This window comes from Pieris rapae, chromosome Z, assembly GCF_905147795.1.
Source record: "Pieris rapae chromosome Z, ilPieRapa1.1, whole genome shotgun sequence".
In the NCBI taxonomy this organism is placed as follows: Eukaryota; Metazoa; Arthropoda; class Insecta; order Lepidoptera; family Pieridae; genus Pieris; species Pieris rapae.
Genome location: NC_059534.1, coordinates 9,833,867 through 9,850,684, shown reverse-complemented (window position 1 = coordinate 9,850,684; position 16,818 = coordinate 9,833,867).

Sequence of the window (16,818 nt, the reverse complement as noted above, 5' to 3'; positions counted from 1 at the left end):
TAGTTTAAAATTACAACTGTTACAATCATAAATCATGAAAAAATTAAAGACGGATATTAAACAAAAACAGCTCAGCAGTGTCAAATATATCAACTAGTTTTGTTCAGAACATTTTAATTGCAAATCTCAATTAATATCATATCGCTATAGAAATATCTTTCATATCTCAAAAAATTCGCAATAATGGAGGACGCTGTGACGAATTTTGGCAATATTATTGATTTCCTTTTTCAATATTTTCAGTGGCGTAGTTGAAATAGATGTGATTGCAGCTTTGGTGGAGATCGTAAGTAATAATTTAGTTATTGGTTTTGTTTTAACTGTGCTGGCCATAAGAAGACTGAAAATATTAATATAATATTAATAATAGAAAATAGCAAAAAATTAACGTTACAATAAATAAATTTAACCGGATATATTTATTTATGTTGAATCCGAACTTTTAAACTAAACCCTAACTATTATAGTTAGTATAACTATCGTTTCTGGTGTATATAGATATATTAAAAATATTTAATTCTACGTAAGTACCTGTTAAATTCTGGATATTCTATTTTTAAACAGAGGTGTAGGTTGACTACCAACATTACAAAATCACAAGTTATTGATTGCTTTGCTTAGAATGTTACCGGGACTTGTTGTCAAGTGCGTGAGCTTTATTCCGCCTAAGTTGAATTTACTGTAACCGGCATATGGAGATTCCATATGACTACTGTTTGGTTTTTATTGATTCTGCAATGTGTACAAATATAGGGTTTTGTTAATTATAAAGACTATCACAGAGTAAGAAGTCAGAATAAAAATCAAAAACAGGAGACAGTGAATTGGTGAGCTTGTTGAATGTATGTTTATGGTTATTCCAATTTCAAAAACTGGCAATAATTTATAAAAATTATAATATACATATTAGCACCTAGAATATAAGGTCTATATATGAACATGGAGATGTGTAAAAAAATTTAAAATCTAAATATTTAGTAGGTATTTAGTATTACTCGTCCAAATTATCTATATAATTTTGCCATTTGATGATTCGATATAGTCAGTGAAAGCGTTTTGTACAGCTCCTCGCGTGAAAAATATTTTCTTACTTAAAAAATTGTCTAAACTTTGAAAAAAGTAGAGATCTCTTGGGGCAAGGTCTGGTTATAAGGTTGGTATTTACGATGACTGTCGTGAAGTGATATTTGCGCATTAGTATTTTCACGTTAAAATTAATTAAAAGAAAGTTTTTCAATACTTGTACACTACCGATACTAACATATGGATCTCAGACTAGCGCCCACTAAAGCGCAGCGTACAAAGCTACAGGTGGCACAGAGATCGATGGCACGTTATATGAAAGGGAAGACAATAATATACAAAATAAAGAATACAGCTTCAAGAAAAACAAGTAAGGTAACAGATTTTCCAATTAAAATAAATAAACTGAAGTGGAAATGGGCGGGGCACTTGGCATGAGAAACAGAAAAGTGGAGCAAAAAATACGAAACTGGTGACCAAGGTAAAGGAAACGAAAAGGAGGAAAACCAATTAGAAGGTGCATACACCAAATAAAAGAAACAGCCGGTGGTATCTGGAATGGCGAAAGGGGCGTGAAATGAAATATGTAGAAACGTGTTTATATGTTATCTGAAATAAAAGTTTTATTATTATGTATTATTATTATTTTCCCGTAAGAACTCATATTCAAATATTTTATGAATTTTAGGTTTATCCTTTGCGCACAAAAAATAAAACTAGGTACTTCACAAATAACCGATTTTTAAATTTACAATTGCATTTCAATACAATGACTTTGACTTTACAATCTCCAATGACCTTGGTAAAGACCTATTTTAGTTATCTAAATAAACTCCTCACTTGTATAGACTGTAATTGGTGTGTTTTTGTTGTAGCCTGAAATGCTATCAACTTATTACATATATAGTGAGTCTGTGACAATTGTTCAGTAAATACTTACATTCTATTAGCCTTAAATTTTAACAATTTTCTTAGCCTGGAACTAAAGATTGGAAGATGAAAGAAAGCCACAACCTTCGTGCTATGGAAAATTTGTTTAATAATTATTATTAAACAATAATAATTATATAATTTTTTTTTGTTAAGCATTCTGCAATTGCACTTATGAGTATCATAGGTGACGTATACAATTCTGATGCATCAGTGCCACAAAAGCCAACACAATTTCATAATGAATATACTACTTCTGCTGCAGAGGCTTTTAATAATATGATCACTACGCAATTGAAGACGTCTTACTCTCAAATATATCGAAACGGTCGAAACAATTCGAAATCGAGTCGAAATAAATAGCATAAATTATGGGAGTTAAATCCTCAATAATAGCAGATGAAGGCCCTTTTATTGACGCATCCACCTGGCTGTAGTGTGTAAGTTAGGTGCGTCTAGTCCACACTCCACAGAAGTCACACCTAACCTAACTCGTGAAAATTGAATTATGACTGTTGCCTGTTGGTCTACACAAATAAAAGTTCTTATTACACATTAATTTATTATATATTAATTATGCATATTTCATAAGCATTAGTAACATGCACATAAATATATATCGGTAACTAGTCACATTGCAGTATCACGGTTGAAAATTTGGTTTTGCTTACATTTGCAACGATTCGCTATCGCGTTTTAATCTTAATGCCAGTAACCACGACGCCATCTATCGATGAATATTGAAACTAAGCGATCCCGCAGGTGAACACCGTGCAAAAACAACGCGTCCAAAGCCGCATGGTTATGTTCTTTTTGAAATTCCGCATGTGAAAATGTAGGAAGGTGGTCCTCCTAGGTGTTACATCTGGAATAGCACGTAGAACAACGACCGCAACTAGTCACTGCACATATGCTGTTATTCATAACTGGTATTATATTTCCTAAGCATTCAATAAAAGAGTGTCTATTTATTATTAAAAGTGTGCGTGTACTAGTGTAGTGTACACACGTTAGAAGTGAAACATCTTTAAGACCTTATTTTTCTAAAAATGATCTGCTATATGCAAATTTACAGAAATTGGTTAAATAAAGTTAATTTAGATACAGTTCAACAAAAGGCTATTATTATCATAGACATGAATACAAATATTTCATTTTTTCTTATTACTAATAAGATTATTACAGAATTTAATTAACTGTTATATAATTATTACTATCATTGTTATCGTTATTTTTTTATATTTTTGTTATTTAATGGCTTCGAATCTCTGCGAATCAAACTATTATCAAGATGGCGCGTAACCGAAAAATGTGACGGTAAATTTTTTTTCCAACGCCGATAAAGAAGTTTCACTTCAATAAAAGATAATTAATAATATTAATATTAATTATTTTATATTGATATTATTGAATAATTGAATTGAATATAAGTATGAAATATTGTTATATTTGGCTACCAGGCTTTTTGCCAACTCATAAATAAGGTGATGAATATAAAATCTATCACGCAGGTAAACAGCCAACGGTGCAACAACTCCACAAATTCGGCGTGGCGGCAGACCGCCTGGACGTTCTACTAGACGACAGCTACGAGTCACCGCACATACCCAGTTCATCCTTACGATCATAGGCTGTGCTTACCTCTGCCCGTAAGGATGAACAGCGTATGTGAGGTGAGATAAGCACAGCCCTGCAGGACCCATGGTTATCGCGTGAGTTTCACCTTTAAAAAACAATAATAAAATATCATAACCAAATGCTTACGGCTCTTGAAGTGTTTTTATAGTTTAAATTGAAAATTATCCAATTTAGTATAAAAATAGTATAAACATGTCTTTTTTTTTGTTATCCTATATATCTTATATCCAAGCTACCTTTAGTATCGTCGATCGGAACCCCGTGTAAAGGTCTCCTCCTCTAAGTAAGTCCATCGCGGACAAACATCGTGACAGGAGATTTATATGTATGTATTAAGATTAGCATGTGAGTGTTACAATTTTTTAGTAAACTGTAGATGAAGAAGAAGAATTGACGAAGAGTTAAGGATTACCTTCTTCAGTAGACTTTACTACACCAGTTATGAGATAATCCATAACTGGTGAAATGTAAATTCTGCTGAAGGTCCTGAGTTGCAACCACCACCAGTAACATATTTTCCAACAACTGTACTGAAAGTGATTTCAATAAGGACAACAAAATCAAACCCGTAGACTCTGAGGTTAGTGATAACCATTTAATTGGATATTGTATATTGGAATCCAAAGAAAATCTTTCGGATCGCTTAGATATCAACAGACATATTCAACTAATAAAAACTAGAAATATATGACAGAAGCTTCTGCTCTTCCTCTGGAGATGTTAAAAAACTAGAGCAGAATCACTTCTGCTCTAGTTTTTCAATATCTCTAGCGTTAGCTTACGCTAACGGAACAAACTGGGACCAAGGACCCATTCCACTTTGGGTCCTGCAAGTAGAGAGCGTACAAGCGTTCTTAAAAGGCCGGCAAAACACTCGAACTCTAGCATCGAGAGTGTCCATGGGCGGCGGTATCACTTAACATCAGGTGATCCTCCAGCCCGTTTGCCCCCTGTTCTATAAAAAAAACCAAGGACTTAAAAACTAGCAATATTAAATGCTGAACAACCAATAACATCAAGTGCGGAAACTGATGAGTCTACAATATTTATATCACCGAGAAAGAGTCAAATAGAAAATTTGGAAAAGAAGAAAAGAAGAGGAAGTGTCAATGAATACGAGCAGGACAATAGCAAGGCTGCCAACTCCCTGGTTCACGTAAGATATTTTTTTGCTTGTCACTTGTTACCATTTCTCTTATATATTATACGTTAGGGTTCAGAGTGACATTCAGAACCTCGTAAGGCAATGCTGTATTTTGCATACTGCAGTCATTTTATGCGCAAAATCGGATATGCGCAGTCAGACGGATACATGTATTTATTTTTATCATATTACCCTTTACATATCTATTTATTACTTATTAACACTTCGTTACATTACATTTCGATCCCGATTCCTTCCAGGCAACCACTGTGAGTAAAAAAAAATACACAACATATATGTAACAGTATAAGTAAAAGTGTAATAAACAAATACAAGTAAATATGACCATTTACCGCATGTTTCTGTCAATATACTATCTTAATATATATATTTCTTGTGTGCGTGTGTATGTGACTGAACTCCTCCTAAACGACTGGACCGATTTAGACGAAATTTTTTGTGTGTGTTCAAGGGGATCTGGGAATGGTTTAGATTCACAATTTTTTCCGCTGGACAATGTTTTTTTAATTAATTTTCAATTTATTAGTTGTTGATTGATTGATTTTGGAATGTTTTACATTGGATCCGACAGACGGCGCTACCATCGCAGTGTCAAATTTTAAATAATATTCGAATTTTAATTTTAGTCAGTCCCGAAATTTAAAAAAAGTTTTGTTATCATTGTGTTATATCGTGTGTGACCATGTGCTGGATCGTTAGATATTGTCATAACATTTGAATAATAATTTTCATCAAAATGGCTTATTAAAAATTGAAATTTTGAAATTAAAGACGTTCTGTCGGATCCGCTAGTCTGAATATATATTTTCTGAATTCGGTATCGAATACTAGTAGCAAACTATATTTTTTTTACTCAATCCTACTCGTTACCGTTAATCGTACCTTAGCTTTTTTAACTTTTTAACGTTTTTAAACTATTCAATTAGTAAAACAACAAAAAATCTGTTTCGTCATTGAAAAATCTTGAGAATCGTCAATCGTTAATCGTCCTTTTTCTAGATGACTACAACCGGAATTGCACGGAGAACAACGACCGCAACGAGTCACCGCATACATTGTTCTTCCTCACGGGCATAGGCGTTAACTATCAGCGAGTTAAGCCCCAGGGAAAGCACGGTCAGCATACCCAGAAGTATCTGGTAAAGCATTGACGATGAGTTCATAACATTTCAAATAACAACTGTATCTACTGAAAGTGATTACCATAGCGACCACCAAAATATTTTTTAATAGAAAAATGTAAGTATTAAAATATAGGCTTTGCCAGTAGGTAACTTACAACAACAGTAGACTTATGGGTATATAAGTCATAACATATGTCGATAAATATAAACCTCTAGCCCTTAGCCCTCCTGTATAGTAACTACTCATCGCCCATACATAGTTCATCCTCACGGGCAAAGTGTGTACTTATATCTGCCCGTGAGGATGAACATAGTATGTGTGGTGAGATAATCACAGCCCCGAGTCCCAAAGTCAAGCCTGCCGTCTTCAAACGCCTCAAGCAGACACGCGTGAGTTGCACTTTTAATACAACAATAATTAAATATGCGAAATATGAAAACCTGCCTGCAAAACCACTTACATTATAAAGTTTTAGTAGATAATTATTCAATAGGGTCAGCAATTTAGTATAAATGCAATTATTTATTAAACCTATTCCATGCGTTGATTCAGACATATTCCAACTTAGGGAACAAATTGATTCAATACATCTATAAGTTTATAGATGGGCTTGCCAGTTTTGTCTCTGCATATAATTAACTACCGAATGTAATGAAAACTATTGCCGCTAGTAAAGAAAAATAGGTTATATAATAGAAAGTATTATTTTTTACACTTCGTTACCATAATATACAAAATCACACATATAAAAAAACACCCGTTACATAAGTTTTCAGGCAACGGGCTTACCGCTAGCAAGCGATTTCTTCCAGGCAACCCTAATATGGAACAATAAAAAAGAAATACCTTCAGAGAGTACAACAAGTGTATAATTAATTAACAAAAATAATTTCACAATAACGTGTAACTATAACTAAAATTAAATAAAAACAATGCTTATTACATCCTTACATATGAAATCGGCGAGAAGTTTGAGTTTTAGAAACGCAGAAAGGTTTACTTAAAAGTAAAAACATAGTGACGAAGGCCTTAATGGTTCCAGGAGCTACGCAAGGCGCAAGAATACATGAACCTCGGGTTATTGTCCATGGCCTCCAATCACTCAAAGCTGAAACCCACACCACTAGCAGGCCAACAACAAGGCTGCCAACTCACTCGTTTACGTAAGATATTTTTTGCTTTACTTCAATTACCATTTCTCTACCTACATATTATACGATAGAGTGTAGGGTAAGATTCAGACACTGACTGTATCCCGTATGACAAAACTGTATTGTGACTTTAAATACTGATGTATTATTTTGTACTTCATATCGTTTCTACGAGTGATTGATACAAAGCATTTTTTTAATAAAAAAAGCAAATTCTTTGTCAACTTATTGCACAAATTTTGGTCTTGTATCATATTAATTATGATATGAGAATTAATTAGAATTATGTTTATTTAAAAACTAAAATAAACACAAACGTATTACATGTGAATTACATTTGTAATATAAAAATATTGTATTCAGCACATCGCTATCTCTCCATGAATATTAAAAGTAAACGATTACACAAACACCCACAGAAGAACAACGCGTCTGACCTCCATAGCTTCTGCGTGCGACCCGGCTGGACGACAGCTCCGAGTCACCGTACGTACGCAGTTCATCCTCACGGGGAGGGGTAAAGACAGCCTTTGCCCGTGAGGATGAACAGTGTATGTGAGGTGAGATTACGACAGCCACAAGGGTGTCAAGGTCTAGCCCGCCTCCTTTAAATGCCTCAAGAAAGACACGCGTGAGTTGCACTTTTAAAATATATTACACTTTTGAAATAACAATAATGAAATATGCGAAATATGAAAAACATAGGACGTTTTAAAGTTCTAGCAGAAAATTATTCAATAGGGTCACCAATTTTTTATAAATTGATTAATTCCTATTCCGTGGGTTGAATCAGACATATTCCACTTAGGGAGCAGCCTAAATTTCATCAAAATCGATTCAAAACAACTATAAATTTACTTGTTTTTATATATGTTTGTCCTTATTGACGTGACAACGTCGTATAATTCGATGGAGCCGGCTGCACGCATGAAAAAACATGACGCATGCGGCGTTACCTCGCTATGAGGCATTCCATTTAAGGCTTGAAGTGCAAGCGAGAGCGCGAAACGAGCGACAAAGAGGCACAATCGGCTGCATTCGGCAGCGTTCGTTCGTTAAAAAATTGGCATAATTATTTATTTATGACTACAAATGAATATAACTTGATCAATTCAATTGTGATTTCCATTTATTCCATCTCTTTATATATCCATACTAAATATCTATCAAACAAATACAAGTATTTTTTTTATTTTTAGTATTTTCTTATGATGTTGTCACGTTCAACTATCGTAAGTAAAGCGACTTTACTTCTTGACGCTTCTTCTTCTTGAGTGTTACAACAACCAATGTTCCCATAATAAAGGTAATCCAATGAGTATGCCTTCCAATCGTCAAATTAATAATAGCAAACGAAATTGGGAACAAAAATCCCAATCTTATAGGTTAGTTTTTTTGGCATATCCGAACTAAGAGACACTTGTGCGTATGCTACGAGCGGGGCTGCTGTTTGCTCGGGGGAATTCCCCTGAATGTGTCTCGCTTTTAATGTCATATAACCCTTAGATGTGGTAGAGGGTGTCTACAATGAATCTTCATCGCGTTCGGTCTTCATCCTCGCTCGTTGGCATGGGAAAGCTTCCGAATTTATTGCGGGTTCCAATATAATGAGACTATCTTTTGAATGTATAACCTATCTATAACCAGTTGCGTCATTTGATTTGCTGGCTAATCGGCGTTTAGCGGGAGCGCTTCCAAAGTTTCTCTTAAAGATCTCTTCTCGTCAGTAGATACCGCTGTATCAAAGACAGCGTTTGACGAAAAGTAGATGTCGGTGCGAGATATCTTTAGTGACCTTCCACCTTTCACACCCACTGAGCAGAACCGATTTTTTGTTGAATCCGATTATTTTAACGGCACTCTTCACTCGAGTTTCTTTGAATTAATAAAACCCATTAATTGTACCCATACTGACTGATACTATTTGCGTAGGTACATATACAATATACCTATTATTCTATTATAATTTATCCACAGATGCACTGATTCATTTACCGCATGAATAACTTTGTCATCCCATATAAATATATAGGATAATAAAGTTATTTGTGCAGTTGGTGTATCTAGAAAACCGGAAGGAAATTGCCAATATTTTAGTTTTACCATGGGTTTTACACTAAGGACTAATTGTATATTATGCATTTGAAGTTCCTATATCTTCTAAAAGTGCTTTAAGGTTTTGATGATCGGTCAGTAAGTGATTGACAAAATGAAGAAATTTTACGCTTTTTATTTTAAAACACTACACATCTTAATAAATTGTGTTTTAATTAAATTGATGTAAAAATATAACATCGATTATACCCATATATACATATACATAATTCATCAAAAAGTTTCTTTAGGTAATGTTTAGAATCACAAACTCAGCGAGGATGCTGCCCTGATGTGTGATTGGCGTTATTAATTGTAAGTATCACTCAAATTTCCTAGAATTCGCGGTCCAAATACCGAACTATCACAAATTTAGTTTTAATTAAATTGGATTAACTCACTATTTTGTGATATTTATACAAAGTTTTAGTGAGAAAATTACTAATGTGTCCTAGAACTTTACTCCTTTTAGCGTACTAGCACTTCAAGCGTACAAAATGGCAACGAATCTTGTAAAAATTGCAAATGATCCATTGAATTCAAAAACGTAAAATTTGTTTTTGTATTAAAAAGTAATAAACTTTGTTATGCTTATATATGCCACTTCTCATATGAAATTCATAATTTACAAATGGCTCAAGAACGTTGACCTCTTCTTGAGTGGCCTTCTAACTTATTAAGGAATCTATATAACCTACACTAGAGATTTTAATAGATTTTCATAAAAATATTATTAATAAAATTTGTAATAATTGACGATACGACAAAAAATATCTCGTATATAAACTTTACTGTATTCGCTGTAAATGTCAGAACGTGGACCCTACGACCCTGTTAATATATTATCTGAATCCGAAAAAATATAATAGTTGTCGAAAATATAAGTTCACTATAAACAAGAGTAATTATAAATAGCAAAGAAATTAGTCATTGAGAAATTTATACTGACTCCTGTATGACTCGATGAATATAAAAAAATAAACTATCACGCAGGTGAACACCCAATGGTGAACAACGCGTCTGAAGACCTCCACAGCTTCACCTACGAGTCACCGCACATACGCAGTTCATCCTTACGGTCATAGGCTTTGCTTACCTCTGCCTGTAAGGATGAGCAGTGAATGTGAGGTGAGATAAGCACAGCGCCGTACAATCAAAGGTCGCGTAAGTTGCAAAAATAACAATAAAATGACTAATTTCTATTTTCTATTGGAACAATTTAAATTTCATCGAAATCGATTTAAAACAGCAATAAGTAAGTCTCCTTTAGGGCTGTCAACCTTATGTGATGTGAACGGTGCGTGCGAGGAATGTGACTATTAAATCAGGCGGCAAATGTTGTTTTTATTTTTTATAGCCTTATATCAGAAATACAAAATACATACTAGGTACATTACTAGTATGGCTAAAGGCCTTACCCATTGTCCTCCATTTGTCTTAATTGCATACCAATCTTGTCCAGGTCTTTCTAGCCATTTCATACCCACCCACCTCAATTTACCTACTTTTTTTTCTTTCATGGCCTCTTGGTTGCCATAGTAATACAAGTTTGCTTCTGTAATGGTATGTCCAGCCTATTTCCATTTTAGTTCTTTTATTTTATAAACAGTGTCGTCAACGTGTAATGTCAGCAAACCATGTTGTTACTCTTAAATTCTTGTTACTTATTTTCTTGATTCATATTTATTACAGAAATGACTGAATTTAAAATTGTAATTATACAAAAAAAATAATAATAATATCCTCACGTTTCCTTCAGTGTGTATTTGTTGGAGCCTGAAATGCTATCAACTGATTATATATAGTGAGTCTGTATGTGTGTGTAACAATTGTTCAGTAAATACTGACATTCTGTTAGCCTTAATTTTAACAATTGTTTTGGAAGAAGTACTAAAGATTTTAGCCACAAGCTTCATCCTGTTTGGTTTAAGAATTCTTTGACCTAACCTAACCTCACCTTGAAAATGTTGTTATAAATATTCTATAGCATCTTAAGTGTCTGTATTAAGTTACTTATGTTTGAAATGTTTAGGTTTTGCCAGTCCCAATACTATAATTTTGAACGTCATACCAGGGCTAAGTCTATTAATAATTTTGTAAATTAGGGAGTGTTCAAGTTTTCGATTATGCGCTATTGTTCATATTATTTTCGACTTTCCGATACTTTACTAACGAAAGTTTTTTCTATTATGTTTATTTGGTACAGAAGCACGTTACGGCGCGTTAAATGGGGGGGGGGGTTAAGAATCTCCAAAAATCGCGTGACGTAATACTTAAACGCTCCCTTATGCAATTATTATTGTATGTTTTAGTTAAGCAATCTGCCATTGCACTTATGAGTATAGTTTAGTAATAGTGGATGAAAGGTCGCTTACGCTTTTAATGACGGATCCACCTGGCTGTAGTGTGTGTTTCATAAGTTAGAGGGGTCTTGTTCACACAAGACACATTTAACTCGTGAAACATGACTGCTGGTTCTACACAAGAAATAGAAAGACGATAGAGCAGACTTTACGGCTTCCTTGTAAAATTTGTTTCAGATACTTAGCAGATATCAATGTTTTCATGTTTTAGAATTATTAAAGTTTTATTTAGTGTTTTAAAGCCCATCAACATTTAATTTCATAGTTTTAACTCATCATTTACGTGTACGAGCTGCTATTTTGTAATTGTTTTTAAGTTTTTCATCAGAAGGGCATCAAAGGCATCAACACCAAGGGCATGTTCACTTTGAGATTTCTAATGTGAACGTCTAGGAACGTCCTTCTTCCTGGACGCCTACATCCGAAATTCCACGGAGAACAATAATCGCCAGGAGTCAGAGCACATACACTTAAGCCGCAGGTCATTAAAGGAATCTACCCAGAGTGGACTGGTGAAGCATTGATACTTTATAATTGAATCGGTGGATTAAACGCTGGTGTAGCAACTTAGGATATTGTCTGATAACTGGTAAATTATGAGACAATATACTGAATTGCTTCCCACAACTCAACATGTCTCAAAAGTAACAACTGTACTGTCACAATTGAAAAGTGGACCGTATCTATTAATCGTATATAAATACAAGTTTTTTTTTTAATAAATTTAGTTTTAAGATGTTAATATAAACATAATGTTTTGAGATGCCGCAAGGCTTTGTGCCTACTTTTGTGTTAAAAAAACTCACAGGAACACCCAACGGCGCAAGAATAACATGTCCGAAAACCTACACAAGTCGCGGTTGTGTTGGCGGACCGCAAGGACGTGTTCCTGGATCACCGCAACGAATCACCGTACATACGCTGTTCATCCTCGCGGTTATAGGCTGTGCTTACCTCTGCCCGTAAGGATCAACAGCGTATGTGAGGTGACATAAGCACAGAACTCAAGGTCAAGCCCACCATCATTTAACGCCTCAAGTAAAGCGTGAGTTGCACTTCTAAAAAAATAACAATAATAAAATTTATAAATTTCTACCCTTTAACCAAAATGCCATAAATATGCTAACTTATGAAATAGGCTAAATTTCTACGAAATCGATGGTGTATAAGTAGGCAAGCAAATGCATTACAGTCTATTAAATCAATGTCCAATAGGAAGTCCTCCAGGTCACGGGTCCTCAAGTTTCATACAGTCAAGAATCGCCAAAAATTTCGTGACGTAATACTTAAACGCTCCCTTATGCAATTATTATTGTATGTTTTAGTTAAGCAATCTGCCATTGCACTTATGAGTATAGTTTAGTAATAGTGGATGAAAGGTCGCTTACGCTTTTAATGACGGATCCACCTGGCTGTAGTGTGTGTTTCATAAGTTAGAGGGGTCTTGTTCACACAAGACACATTTAACTCGTGAAACATGACTGCTGGTTCTACACAAGATCTAGAAAGACGATAGAGCAGACTTTACGGCTTCCTGGTAAAATTTGTTTCAGATACTTATAAGTAGGCAAGCAAATGCATTACAGTCTATTAAATCAATGTCCATCAGGAAGTCCTCCAGGTCACGGGTCCTCAACTTTCATACAATGGAAAAGTTGATGGCCTTTTCTAAATATTGGCAGATAGCAGTGGGTGCTCAAGCTGAAAATATTTAGCGTTCCATTTTTAAATTTTAAGAAGTTTGGTCAAAACATATACTGAATTGTTTGGTCTAACAGGTTTTATGCAGAAAATATGTGAGTATGTCTTTGAATTTCTAGTCTGTTTTTCACTATGTCTAGATTTTCGAAAATATTAGGAAATTCTTAAAACTTTCCATTCGATTTTCTGAAGACGTCAACGGCGTGGCTAAACTGAAAATAAAATTTCAACTTCTTCTTCATCTTCAGAACCAAATGCCGTTTCGTAATCTACTAATTCACTATTTGATTTTCCTTTCTATTCAATGAAATGCTGTTGTTTTACAGGAACATCACTTCCCTTTCCCATGCAGATACTGTTCTCATCGTGGACAGGTGTGAACTTTTCTTCGAGCACCTTCATTAATTTTAAATTAAGACACGAATATTTGAGTTTGGCTAAAAAATTTAAAATGAAAGAAATACTTTAATAAAATACCGTTTCGATTCGTCACATCTTATCTTATTGTAAATTTTGTATATATATATTTGTAATTTAAAATATTTTGATAATAACTACGTATAGTTAAAACAGTTGTCGAAAACTGACTTTATTGGTAGGTTTTATAGTTTCCGTCCTTGATTTATTTTATAATAATAACAGAAAATTGTAACTTACAACAATACCTATTTATTATGTGACCGTAGGTATGTAGGTATGTTATCATATTATTTTTTTGTTTTTGTATTTATTTCTACACCACAATGTTAGACATACCACAACTTCATTTTATATCGTAAATGGTTTTATGTAATTTAATAATTATAAAAAAAAACTACACATTTAGCATAAACATAATAAATGTTTTTTTTTATAATACAATATTATTACCGCTTGGCGTTTTATTTTATCGATAAAATCGGTTTTGGCTTTTTATAAGTATAAGCTGTTAGATTACTTATAAGTAATTAAATAAATCAATATTTAGAAAGAACAAGTAAACATGATAAATTAAAATATAATAATATTATCCCATTAATATGGGATTTAAGCATTCAGCAGCGTTAAATAATAAAGGATTATATAAAATGTATATACAAGTTAATTAATAATATGTATTAGTCTGCCATGTTGCTTTATTTCCATGCTTTAGTTCTTGTTCTTTAATAGACCCATTAATAGGGACTATTTTGCATAAACGAAACAACCACTATGGACCATTGGAAAGAAGAATCGGCGCACCACGGCAGTGTTGAATCACAATTTATTTTTATGATTGCCTTTTATTACTTGTTATTAGTGTACTTGTAATAGGGTTTGTTTTTATATACCATAAGTCCTGACTAAAGGCCCTGGGTTTCTGATCATCCGGTATATTAACTCGCAATCACTTCACTAACTTTTGTCAATCACTTTTGGAATCTCATATACGTTGCGGTAAGTTAGGGTTTGGTGATAATAAATAATTATTTTTTTTTATAAAAGTATGAATTGTATAAATAAACAAAACATTTACAATTTTACTTGATAAATATTAAAAAAAAATTGTAGGATTAATTTCAAAAGAGATAATCTATTAATTTAATGTATGTATACCTAGTATTGTCATAAATACTGAGAGAAAGAAAAAAATTTTCTTTTCTATCGCAAATAACATTTATTACTTTTACAGTGTATTAGTTTAATACATAAATAAAAAACAATTTATAATATAAAAATCTTCTCCAATGGCTGCGATACAGTCCTTTAAACGTTGAGGCTAGTTATCAATAGAAGCGCGCACTCTTTCAATGGGAAAATTTTTCACTGCCCATCGTACGGATTGTTTTAGGGCCTCCAAATTATTCTCCTCCTCCTAAGTCAAACATCAATAGTTAAAATATGCGACATGGTTCTAGGTGTTATCTTCATCTTTTTATTTCTTCGAATTCATTCCCTTGCTTTGACCACCTTTTTCGTACGATCACTACGTAGACGGCCAGATCTTTTTCTATCACAAACAGCGGAGGTCTCATTGTACATATTAATAGCTCGGTACACAAATATTTTACTAATATCCAGCCTTCTTTGCCGATGAGTAGGGATGCCAACAGGTTCGAATTGAATGACATGGAATAAGTGATACCATGATGATCTTATGTTCCAAAATAAACGTATTTTTTTAAATTTATTTATTTAAAAGATTTCAGAACGTATTATATAGCCTGTATAGCGACACCATGATCATACCTAGAAACATATTAACAAAGTTGTTGCGCCACTAAGACTATATACGACTTTATAATATGATACTGGAGCCTTCGGACCAGGATGCGGATGTAACCGCAGACTGGTCCATACATTGGTCGAGGATACTTATTTTAGGTTGCAAGAAAAGCCTCCTTCCTTTCCGTTATGCCTCTGATAGAGGGCACTTTTTTAAAATTTAACGTTTGAAACTATGTACTCAAATATTACACTTTATATTATCTACAACTGTAACACATTACTCGTAACAAATTCAGACGTAGGATAGCAGTAGACCGTAAGGATTTCGTGTGCCGACTCCAAGTGGTGTCAGCCTCGAGTTTAGTTCGTAGTTGGCGGCGACTCATAATTATAAGAGAGCTAGCTCTCTTTAAAATTATGAGTCACTGTGGAAACGTCCGTCTCTCTCGCTGTCTCTTCTTTGTGTAGCCTATTATTCAGTCAGGCCTACGCCAGAAATTCGATGGCGTGCCAAAGCGGATGCCACACCTCTAAGCGGCAAATTGTGCTTCTATTCTACGTCTGAATTCGTTGGTACTAGGACGTAGTACTTAGTACTTAATAAATCATCATGTCAAATCTAGATGGTATTGCATACTATTAAAAATATGTTATGTTTACCTAGATGGCGTTGCAATCATGTTGTAAGCTGCTATTTTTGATAAGGGAGTGTGCTAAAGGCACTGAAAGAATAGAATAGTCTTTCTTCATTCATAAGAGCGTATACACAATTAGACAGAAAGAGACGAATGTAGCGGTTTTTGAAGATCTGAAATATTATTATCTTATAAAAAAATGATAGCGATTGTAATAAAAAGGTCGCAAATCCTGACCACATGGTTATTGCTTTTGTGCAAACAGATAGCTCCTAACGAAAATGCCTTACTAAATGGGATGAAATGTCGAAAAAAATTATGCAGAACATTAAACAACGGAAACTTACCTACTATATGCTACGCCATGATCGAAACTTCCTTCAATTAATTATGTTGGGTAAAATCCAGAGTAAATGGCCACAATCCACCAAATTCAGAAAGAAGAATGCAAATTTAAAATCTCCAGATTTTATTAAAAAAGCTACTAAAATTATTCGATGAGATATCGCTACTCGGACCTTGAAACGCTGCAATACTGAAAACTGTCACGTTCCCGATGTCAAATAAAATAACAGATTATCGAAACAGCGCTCATGCTGCGAATAATAAATGTTATGGCCCAGCCGATTTGAGAACTTACTTTGAACTTTCGACTTTGTAAGTCATTGTTTAGAACGACTTATAGAAGATGTTCCTTCTTCTGGCTTAACAAATTTAGAATAGGTGAATTTATACTGACTACAGTAACTTATATTTGGTATTCTGACGTTTCGAATCAGCGAAAGTTATTAATGGAGTTTATTTAA